The sequence below is a fragment of the Mus musculus genome, chromosome 2 (assembly GCF_000001635.26).
Source record: "Mus musculus strain C57BL/6J chromosome 2, GRCm38.p6 C57BL/6J".
Lineage (NCBI taxonomy): Eukaryota > Metazoa > Chordata > Mammalia > Rodentia > Muridae > Mus > Mus musculus.
This window is the reverse complement of record NC_000068.7, coordinates 106005759-106016852: the sequence shown is the minus strand read 5'-3', so window position 1 is coordinate 106016852 and position 11094 is coordinate 106005759. Positions and strand designations below refer to the sequence as shown.

General features: G+C 39.8%; 1 pseudogene; it reads right to left on the bottom strand.

The window, feature by feature from the left end:
- Positions 1 to 288: 288 nt before the first annotated feature.
- Gm13992 lies at positions 289 to 2034 on the bottom strand (annotated as a pseudogene).
- Between the last annotated feature and the right edge of the window lie 9060 nt (positions 2035 to 11094).

The following is an 11094-nucleotide window of genomic DNA, read 5'->3' as shown; positions in this document are numbered from 1 at the left end:
AGAGTACACATGGAGGGACCCATGGCTCCAGTCGCATATGTAGTAGAGGGCTTCCATATCTGGCATTGGTGAGAGGGGAGTCCCTTGGTCCTGTGGAGGCTTGCTGCCTGCCTCAGCATAGGGGGATGCTTGGGTTTGTGGGGGAGCATCCTCTTAGAGGCAAAGGGGAGGAGGAGGGGTGGGGAGTTCATGAAAGGGAAACTGGTAAGGGGGACAACATTTGAAATGTAAACAAATAAAACGATTAATGAAAATAAAATAAAATGATGAAGTTCATCTAGAATTTTTTATTATTTTTTGGATCATAACTAACTATGAGTAATTAAAACCACACACTATGAAACCATGGATAAGGGGAACTGTTTTGAGCTCAACCATAATAGTATACAACCTGTACAAGATGAAAAAGTATCACAGCAAATTGTATTGCCTTCACTGAGCTCACAGTTGTTACAGCCAGTGTAAGAGCTTTCAACTCTGGTAGTAAGCTATTTGCATATGCAACTTTATAATTCAAGTAGTCACATTATCCCATGTGCTTGGAAGGTACCATTTAATTTCCTATCTGCCAGGAACAGCTGAATCTCAAAACAAAACCTTCAAAATTAAATTGAGAGACTATTTAATAATACCAACAATAATAACAACCCATCAATCTTTGGGGAAATCGTTTATTCATCTCCACTCACATTACTACATTCAGCTATCTCTGGGTATTCAAAACATAGCTTAAAATCCGTAATGATCTAATATGAAAGACAAGAAACTGTCCAGTTTCCTAGAAATGAGAAAGAAATGCTACCACCTGCACTAATGTTGGCATTTAAACCAAAAAAGCTTTGACTCCCTCAATTTTGTGAAATGACATTTTTTACTTTCCACATGGGATGTATACCTAAAAGGCCCACTTCATGTGTTCCCTGATTCACAAACTTAATGCCTCTTTTTTTTTTCTGCCTGTCTCCTTTTCTATACACAATAACACACATTTATATGCTCTTATGTTCATGTGCTTAAGGTATTATTTTTTACTTGCTAAGATAATTTCTATTGTGCATTTTCAACTTCGGTAAATTTGACTTATAAACTGAAGCAGTGACCGTCTTCTCACAGCTTGCAAAATCTCACCAAGGTTTTATTCATTCAATTAGAAGTGACATAAGTTAAAACGTAGTACTCTGAAAAGGTTACTATTTAAGTGGCTGCAAAGAATTGCCTTATTTTCCATACTTAAGCTGTCAGCATAGCCTCTAGTGGCCTGCCCCAAAGAAGGCATCAGAATATAATGCTTTGTATTAAACATTCAAAAGCTAAGATTTCCATTGCACTTGATGAAACGTTTGCTAATTTTTTGAAAGGTTCTATATTTTATTACTGTACAAACATCCTAATTTAAGACATGAGCAAGTCTCCAGGTTAAAAATGTTGAAATCCATCTGGTAGGACTGATTGATGACAATTCAGTATAAATCCCCAGTCTTGCCATTGTGTGAATCCTTACAGACCCAGCTTCCTTTTCTTCCAGCGTCTTCTCTTAGAGTTGTACCTGATTTTGTTACCAGTTTTCAGCCAGATTCACAGAGGAATGGAACGATTTTGCTTTTGTTTCTTAGCCAAGAATCGCTCGATTCGGAAAGTCTTTTGAGAAGACATGGCAAGAAGCTGAATCAGGTGTAGTGCACAGGATGGAGGAGGAAAGAAGAGTCATTTGCTAATTTTAATACACAATGGTTCCCACAAATGGTTACTTCTGTGTTGTGTGTGGGTATGCAAATGCCAGATCATAAATACAGAGTTCAAAGAACAACTTGAGTCATCAGCTTTGGCAAGCAGCTTTAGCTGCTGAGCCATCTTGCAAGCTCTCAACCAAGAGACAGTTTTTACTTAAAGACAAGTCATATACCAATAGTAGAAACACACATGTGTTACCTGTAACAGGGATGATAGTACTTTAAGAAAATGTGACCCAGTACTTCAGTGTTCACTGGGGTGAAACAAATGATGTATAACCTGGCGAGTCTTATAAAATCAAGCTGTTTGTTTGTTTGTTTTGTTTGTTTACAGATTCAGATATTTTTTCCTTAACTTTCTTGTTCTTTTGGGGTTTTAAAAAAGGTTTTTTATTGGTTATTTTATTTATTTACATTTTAAATGTTGTCCCCGTTTCCCCTCTGTAAAGCCCCCATCTTATCCCCCCCTCCTTCCCCATCTCTATGATGGAGCTCCCCCTCCCATCCACCCACTCATGCTTCACTGCCCTAGCATCCATGTATGCTGTTGCATCAAGCCTCCACAGGACCAAGGGCCTCCTCTCCCATTGATGCCGGCTAAGGCCATCCTTTGCTACATATGCAGCTGGAGCCATGGGTCCCTCCATGTGTACTCTTTGGTTGGTGGTTTAGTCCCTGGGAGCTCTGGGGGAGAGGGGGAATATGGTTAGTTGAGTTTGTTGTTCTTCTTATGGGGTTGCAGACCTCTTCAGCTCCTTTATTCCTTCTCCTAATTCTTCTATTGGGGTACCCTTGCTCAGTCCAATGGTTGGCTGCAAGCATCCTCATCTGTATTTGACAGGTGCTGGGAGAGCCTCTCAGGAGACAGCTATACCAAGCTCCTCTCAGCAAACACTTCTTGGTATCAACAATAGTGACTTGGTTTGGTGTCACAGAGGGTCAGGAAATTAAACGGAGGTGTGTAGCAGAGGGGGGTGGGAAACTGAGGGTAACCACTAGAAAGTACCAGATGCCAGGAAAGCAAGAGACTCCCAGGGCCAATGGGCATGACATTAGCTGAAATACTTAACAAAGGGAAGAGAGAACCTGTAGAGACCATATCCCAGCTGAAGGATAGGGCCACCCACCCATCTCAAAATGTAAACTGTAAAAAACAAACAAACAAACAGCAACAATCCAAAATGCTAATACAGTCATATCTTAGAGGTATAAGAGAAACAAATGACAACTGTTTCTACTTTAGAATATATAAAGTTTGCATTCAGACTTGGACAATGGATATTGTCAGATAGAAATGTTGGGAAGTTGCCAAGCATAAAGAGTTTAACAAAAGGGACTAGAAATAGAGCTGAGAGATTAAGAATGCTGGCTGCTCTTCTAGAGCACCAAGGTTCAATTCCCAGCATGCACATAATAGCCCACAACTATGTAACTCCAGTCTCAGTATACACAATGCTTTCTTCTGTCCTTCACGGCACTGCATGCATGTGGTGCATAAACATACATTCAGGTAAACACTCATACACATAAAATTAAAATTAAAATATCAAAAAAAATTTAATGAGTTACAGAGAACTCTCAACTTCTCAGAGTAAAAAAAAAATGTTCATTTGTAAATATCTAAGAGTTTTGCTTTCAGTTTTTATAAATGAGAATCCATAAAATTACATATAAAATAAAGAGAATAGTTTCTAGACATCATTTCAAAATTTTACTTTTTTAATGTGTGTTCATTATATAGATTAATCTCTTTTCCATAAATGTATACCCAAAATAACATATTTTTACAAGCCACACACTCCATAAAGCAAAATACATAGGCTAGAAAGACAACCCTGAGTGCATATGTGGCCTTTTTGTAAACTAGAAAGCAGTTTTATTTATCACTTCTCAATTCACAAGTCATACCTGTGCTGTGGGTAAAACTGCTCCAAACCCATGATTAGTAGTTTAGCATTTCTTAAGCTTTTTGCCTCTCGCCAAGCACTCTTTCTCTTCCCTGAGCCAAAATTTGCTCCAAGTTTAAGGCCAGCTTAAATAACAAATTATACCTGTATCTGGAGGACAGTTAGCTCCCTGCTGAAAGTGAGGGACTGTGGGGCAATGCCAAACTTTATCTAGAAAATACAGAAAAATCTAATACTCTTCCTCAGTACACTTTGATCTCTTGCCTTTTCCTAGGCGGGATCATCTCGCTTTAAGACGAAGACAGGATGAGTTCCTAGGTGCTTCCTCCTCTGTACATATGATATGTGTTAATATTATATATATACATATACATATCATATACCTATACACATACACATATACATATACACATATACATATACGTACAGTAACAGAAGTCATTGATGGCTCCCTTCCTAAATTTAACGTTAGCTTACATACACACATGTGCACTGCACTATGGAATTTGTCTTTACTTTTCATGTATTCAAGTAAGAAAATGTATTTAAATTTCTCCACACAAACAGAGAAAGTAAAAAAAAACACTTAGTTTAATATTCACAGGGAAATAAAGAGTAACACTACAGACCAAGATTCTCACTACAGACACAGATTTAAAAACATCCAGTCTTTCAAATTAATATATCTGACTGACTTTCTCTAACGTTCCCACTTCACCTGCAGCACATCAGACAAGGTAATAATTTATGATAATCATATGAAAATATACAATTAATATTCATCACCTCTCATTCCTCATCACTTTAGATGATCAGTAATGCAGAGTGAAAATGCTGTCAGATTTCTAATTGCTTTGTAATGGGCTCGAAACAGGGAAATCATTAAAGGCAAACAATCTGTCATTTGTCTGTTACTTTAACTATCTATCACACCAAAAAAAAAAAAACTCATTAAAGAAATTGCTAATGAGCTACAAAAGACTGTACTCATAGTGCTTCTCCACAGATTAAAAAGTAATAGTATAAATTGCTCACCGTATTTTTAAAAATATGATATTTGCTGGAAATTCATCAGAAAGGAGCTATCTGGTCTATTTCAGCTGCATGCTTCCATCATCCTGGCACTGGCTCCATCAGTGCTGAAAGCCCATTAGCAAAGGAGACCTGCTTTTCATCCATCTCTAATGATTAAACTGGAGGGTTGTGAGTTGAAGCTGCAATGCTAAATGTGTTTATCGCTAGTAAACTGGTGTAAGCAGTAACAAATAGTACCATAGCGAGCCACATGTTGAGGGGAAGAACATAGTTAAAATATGGGGGGGGGGGGTTTAACTCATTCCCTTGTGCATCCGAACTGTGGAAGATACAATGCTGTATTCTTGGGTCAACTTGAGTTCAACTATTGAAATTTATGTATCATAACATTAAGGTCAACATAATAATAACTGTTTTGAAATTTTGATGGTATTAACCAATATGACAATGTCTCATAACATCACTGTGGGCAGTTTTACAGAAGAAATAAAGCATTTATTTATATCTGCATGCCTTTCTCCATTCGATGTTTATTGATGCTGCTGAAAAAAATTTAAGGACAAAGAAGAAAAACAAGCAAAAAGCTAGTAATGCTCCCTGGTTACACAGCGCAGGCGCAGTTTATCTTCGAGGAGCGTCAGTAAGGGAGGTACCGATGCTGCTAATCTCGTGTCCATCTTACTAATGAAACGAATGGTATGTCTCATTTCCCATAACAAAAGATAAGTCATATTAATAAAGTCAAACATCTTCTACATGCGCACACCCATTCATATGCACTTGCATTTCAAATCAGGTGCTGCAGTCAACTTGCACTGGTGAATTCCAAACTAACTCCAAAAGGTTCCCTAACACCCTGGCAACATCTTCATTATATACTCTAATTGACTTAAACAGACTTCATATCAACTATTTAACACATTTTAACCCACAAATTAACACCCCTTGATCATTCAGATTAACCTTTCTTCCATGAGTCAATTACATGACAAAAATGAACTTTTTCTAAAAAGTAAAAAATGGGAAAGGAAGAATGCTATAAAAAGCAGCATATAACTGCATTTTCTCAATCAAAAGTGATTGCCTTGTATTCTAGTGAATCTAGGAAATATGGAGAAACTAGAGTGGTGACAAGAAGAGACAGAGATGTAATAGAGTAAGATGCTGAAAGTAAGTTGGCATGTTCTATGATGGGTGAAGATGGCTTAAGGACAGTATCTCTATGGGTTCTGAGATGGTTAAAATACAGGAATAAAGAATACAGGAACAAAAACCCAAGGTAAGATAAAGACTCCCCAAGAATTTATAACACAAATACAGTAGAGCTAAACAGGAGACAACAATAGCAGGTGTGGTAACCAAATGTCCTTCCTGCTCAGTCATGCTCCTACTAAGTTCATGGCTGTGTGCAAACACTGAATGTTCATCAATAACGCTGATGAGGTGACAAGACAGTAAAGCAAGTTTAGCAAGTTTAGGGGAGAAACAGAAGGTGGTCTGAAAAGAAAAAGCAGAACTGTTGTGCAAGTCTGCTTCTTGTTACTACAATAAAATACTGGAGATAACCAACTTAAAAGGAAAAAGCGAAAAAGCATTTGTTTTGGTAAGTGCTTAAGTTCCAAGTCAGTAACAAGGTGGTTGTGGGGCATCATGGGCAGAGGAAACTACTCCCTGTGTGGCAGCTGAGAAGCAGAATGATACACAGGACAGAGCAGAGGTGGATAGAATCCCAATATTTCCTTCACAGATTTGCTTCCAGTCACTTGGCCCCATCTCCTGGCAGCACCATGAGCTGGACACTAATCCATTACTATAGGTGCTAGGTAGAAATTATAGTAGTTGTTCATTAGATTGATTTAAATATTATATAAGCTTTTATGGCAATCATCCAAAAAAGAAAAAAAAAAGTTTCTCTAATTCTTGTCACATGTTTTCTCCCTCCCTTTAACATATTACTTAAGCTGAACACATCTTCATGGCTTAGTTTCATCTTGGTTTAAAACTTACACTAACTCAAAATAATTTGTTCTGTATTATACCTGCCATTTACTAATGTAAGTGCTTGGTACCCCTCATCAGGTGCTTGCAGTTATTTCAGCTGCTTTGTAGTCTGGAAGAGTAAGTAAAGGCTCCTTATGTACCATATTATTGCTTTTAAAATCTCATTGTTCCCTAAATCTTGGTGGCTTGCCTATCTTCCCAGTAAGGTTTGAGGTTGCTTTAGATGCTGTCTTAGTCAGGGTTTCTATTCCTGCACAAACTTCATGACCAAGAAGCAAGTTGAGGAGGAAAGGGTTTATTCAGCTTGCACTGTCCACATTGCTATTGATCACCAAAGGAAGTCAGGACTGGAACTCAAGCAAATCAGGAGGCAGGAGCTGATGCAGAGGCCATGGAAGAATGTTACTTTCTGGCTTGCTTGCTCTGGCTTGCTCAGCTTGCTTTCTTACAGAAAACAAGACTACTGGCCCAGAGATGGTACTGCCCACAAGGAACACTCCCCTCTTGATCACTAATTGAGAAAATGCCTTACAGCTGGATCTCATGGAGGCATTTCCTTACCTTAAGCTCCTTTCTCTGTAATAACTCCAGCCTGTGTCAAGTTGACACAAAATCAGCCAGTACAATTGACCCCTTGTCAACTTGACACATAAACACATCACTATTAAGCATCAACCCTTACTTTCTTATTCATCCCCCAAGATCTAAATAACTTTAAAAGTCCCAAGTCTTCAAATTCTTAAAATTTCAATCCCTTTAAAATGTCCAATCCAATTTTAAAATTCAAAGTCTTTTTATAATTAAAAGTCTCTTAATTGTGGGCTCCACTAAAATACTTTCTTCTTTCAAGAGGGAAAAATATCAGGGCACAATCACAATCCAAAGTAAAATTAAACTCCAACTGTCCAATGTCTGGGATACAACTCACAATCTTCTGGATTGCTCCAAGGGCTTGGGTCACTTCTCCAGCTCTGCACTTTGTAGCACACACCTTGTCTTCTAGGCTCCAGATGCCTGTACTACACAGCTGCTGCTGCTCTTGTTGGTCATTCATGGTACTGGCATCTCCAAAACACTGCTGTCTTCCCCTGTAACTAGGCTTCTCCAATATCCTCTCATAGGCTCTTTTCATGGTGCCAAGCCTCAACTCCTTTGTATGACCCCTTCAAGTCCTGGGTCATCAGTTGCAACTGAGAATTTCTCCAATGGCCTCCCCAGGCCTCTCACAGTGCCAAGCCTCAGCTGTTCTTCATGACCTTCATGCCCTCAAAACCAGTACTACCAGTACACATTACCAAGTCCTGCTGCAGCAAGAGGTACAACCTTGGCTATCTATGGAACATAGCCTCATTGTGCTCTCAGAAAACACTTCCCAGAAGATGTCACCTCAGTGATACTGGCCTCTTCTTAATCACCACTAATTTCTTAGCACCAGCTAACCAGCATCAATAGTCCTAGTAATGCAAAGGTTTTGCTTTAGTAGTTCTGGAAACTTGTTAATCACAACTGTTTTTTTTTTTTTTTTTTTTCAGCTCCAGCTAACCAAAACCACAGAATCGTCACAATCAAAACAGCAACGGCCCTGATAAGAGTCTTTACTCTTCCCTCTGAAATTTCACAAGCCATGACTCCATCTTCTGCACTGTTCTCAACAGTATCTTCCAAGCTCCTACAGAAAATCCCACAGAGCTCTTAACATCCCAATGGCTCTTCTACCTCAAAGTTCCAAAGTCCTTCCATGGTCCTCCCCAAAACAGGGTCAGGTTTTCACAGGAATGCCCCATTATCCTGGTACCAATTTGTCTTAGTCAGGGTTTCTTTTATTATTATTATTTTTGATATTTTCTTTATTTACATTTCAAATGTTATCCCCTTTGCTGGTTTCCCCCTCCTGGGAACCCCCTATTCCATCCCCCTTCTCCTGCTTCTATAAGGGTGTTCCTCTACCGATACACCCACTCACACCTCCCTGCCCTAGATTCCCTTACACTAACTAGAGCATCTATCAAGCCTTCATAGGACCAAGCACCTCTCCTCCCATTGATGCCTGACAAGGCTATCCTCTGCTTCATATGCAGCTGGATCCATGTGTACTCCTTGGCTGGTGGCTTAGTCCCTGGGAGCTCTGGGGGGGAGGTCTGGTTAGTTGATATTGATGTTCTTCCTATGAGGTTGCAACCCCTTTCAGCTTATTCAGTCCTTTCTCTAACTCCTCCATTGGGGACCCCACACTCAGTCCAATGGTTGGCTGCAAGCATCTACCTGTGTATTTGTAAGACTCTGGCAGGGCCTCTCAGGAGACAGCTATATCAGGCTCCTTTCAGGAAGCATTTCTTGGTATCCACAAAAGGGTGACTGTATATTGGATAAATCCCCAGGTGGGGCAGTCTCTGGATGCCCTTTCCTTCAGTCTCTGCTCCACACTTTGTCTCTGTATTTGCTCCCATGAATGTTTTGCTCCCCTTTCTCAGAAGGACTGAAACATCCACACTTTGGTTTTTCTTCTTGAGCTTCATGTGGTCTGGGAATTGTATCTTGGGTATTCAGAGATTTGGGGCTAATATCTACTTATCAGTGAGTGCATACCATGTGTGTTCTTTTTTTATTTTTAACAATTTTGTATTAGATATTTTCTTCATTTACAATTCAAATGCTATCCCAAAATCCCTTATGCCCTCTCCCAACCCTGCTCTCCAACCCACCCACTCCCACTCCCTGGCCCTGGTATTACCCTGTAATACCAGGCATATAATTTTTGTGAGACCAAGGGCCTCTCCTCCCAATGATGGCCAATTAGGCCATCTTCTGCTACATATGCAGCTAGAGGCAGGAGCTCAGGGGGTACTGGTTAGTTCATATTGCTGTTCTTCCTATAAGGTTACAGAACCCTTAAGCTCCTTGGGTACTTTCTCTAGCTCCTCCTTTGGGGGCCATGTGTTTCATCCAATAGATGACTGTGAGCTCCACTTCTGTATTTGCCAGGCACTGGCATAGCCTCACTAGAGTCAGCTATATCATGGCCTTTTCGGCAAAATCTTGCTGGCATAGGGAATTGTGTCTGCGTTGGGTGGTTGATTATGGTATGGATCCCCGAATGGGGCAGTCTCTGCATGGTCCTTCCTTCTGTCTCATCTCCAAGCTTTGTCTCTGTAACTACTTACATGGGTATTTTATTCCCCATTCTAAGGAGGGACAAAGTATCCACACTTTGGTATTCCTTCTTCTTGAGTTTCATGTGTTTTGCAAATTTTATCTTGGGTATTCTAAGTTCCTGGGCTAATATCCACTTATCAGTGAGTGCATATTATGTGAGTTCTTTTGTGATTGGGTTACCTCACTCAGGGTGACATTTTCTAGTTCTATCCATTTGCCTAAGTATTTCATGAATTCATCGTTTTTAATAGCTGAGTAATACTCCATTGTGTAAACATATCATATTTTCTGTATCCATTCCTCTGTTGAAGGACATCTGGTTTCTTTTCAGCTTCTGGCTATCATAAATAAGGCTGCTATGAACATAGTGGAGCATGTATCTTTGTTATATCTTGGAGAATATTTTGCATATATGCCCAGGAGTGGTATAGCTGGGTCCTCAGGTAATACTGTGTCCAATTTTCTAAGGAACTGCCAGACTGATTTCCAGAGTGGTTGAACCAGATTGCAATCTCACCAACAATGGAGGAATGTTCCTCTTTCTCCACATTCTCGCCAGCATCTGCTGTCACCTGAGTTTTTGAACTTAGCCATTTTGACTGATGTGAGGCAGAATCTCAGGGTTGTTTTGATTTGCATTTCCCTGATGTTGAACATTTCTTTAGGTGTTTCTCAGCCATTCGATATTCCTCATTTGCGACAAATTCCTCTTCTAAGTACTCTAAATGAGTACAGTGTTTTCTTTAGTAGGCTACATCTTAAGCACTGAACCATCATTCCAACCCAATGGTTTATATTTATGTTTGTGATGGGTAAGTTTGCTTCTGAATATAAGTTAGTAAGAAACAAACCTATTTTAGAAGCTTGTTGAAACCAAGCTGATGCAAGGTTTTCTCCAGGCCTGAGGAGGAACTAAATCTAGGAACATGCTTGGCAGAGCAAGTAATGGTTTGGAACCAGGGTCTTGGGACCTCTTTCTTTAGGCCCTGATTGTGGATAAGGAAGATCCTTCCTTGTCTAAAACCATGAATATGCTTGGCAGAGCCAGTAATAACATGGAGACATGGTCTTAGAGGACCAGAGGTTTTCCTGAGAAATCAACTAACCCCACCCAGAAAAAAGGCGGTGGTTATCAGCCCCAAGGTCCTTGTGATTCACTTGAGATAGCCTGTCCCCTTTGTGCAATATTGTTTGTTAAGCTTCCTGCTGACTTCATCCTATTGTATGATAGCTTTCTGCTAAGTGTGTCCCATCTCCCTTAAAACCAT